The sequence below is a fragment of the Arvicola amphibius genome, chromosome X (genome assembly GCF_903992535.2).
Source record: "Arvicola amphibius chromosome X, mArvAmp1.2, whole genome shotgun sequence".
NCBI lineage: Eukaryota > Metazoa > Chordata > Mammalia > Rodentia > Cricetidae > Arvicola > Arvicola amphibius.
In genome coordinates this window covers 119,164,621-119,165,585 of record NC_052065.1, presented here as the reverse complement: position 1 = coordinate 119,165,585, position 965 = coordinate 119,164,621, and positions in this window count along the sequence as shown.

The following is a 965-nucleotide window of genomic DNA, read 5'->3' as shown; positions in this document are numbered from 1 at the left end:
CAGTAGTTTGCAAGTCTGCCTCTCTTATTCCTGTTGATAATTATTTTCCGTCGTCATACCCCAGGAGCTTTTTCTGTTTCCAGGAGTAGGTCAGGTTCTGAGGAAAGGGCTGTTCTGCACAGAGGAGAGCTAACAGATAACTGTGTTCAAGTTCACGCTGGCTGGCCCAGCAGAGACGCAGTCTCTCCACATGATCTGTCAGCTCTTCAGGAGTGTTTTGTTGTGTTTAACTATTTAGATGCCTTTTACCATAGTCACATATTTCTTGTTTGCTTTCAGTTTATCTTTTTTAAAACCTATTTATAAACTTCTATAAAATTAAGACTTTAGTTCATGACTCACATTGTAAACACTTTTTTTTTACTTTCAGTACTTTTTTTAAAAAAATGGACTACTTACTTTTAAAAGACTTTACATTTTGAAATAGTTTTTTAAGTCCAGAGAAACTGCAAGAACACCCAGAGATATTCACCTCAGTTCCCAGTTTTTAATGTTTTAACATTGAACCACACTTGTTTTACCAACTCTTTCTAAATAATGCCTCCTTAGCCTTTGTGTGCACGTGTGTGTGTGTGTGTGTTTGTGTGTGTGTGTAATTTCTGAGCCATGCAGGAATAAGTTCCTGTGTTTCTTAAACATATATATATATATATATATATACATGAATGTGTGTATATACACCAAATGTGTGTGGGTGCCTGCAGAGGCCAGAGGAAAACATTGAGTCCCCTGGAGCTGGAGTTACAGGCTGGCAACAAAACTTAGGTCCTTTGGAAGAACAGTAAGTACTCTTACTGCTCAGTCATCTCTCCTGCCCCTGCTATGTCCTTTTGCCGTATGCTGGTTTGGAGTTTTGTTTTTAACTCTTGGTTACAAGATATCCCAGATTCATACTTTCCTTGTCCTAGGGGATCAGCCATTTCTTCAAGGAGCTCTGATTCAGTTAGAGAATGATGGTAAAATCT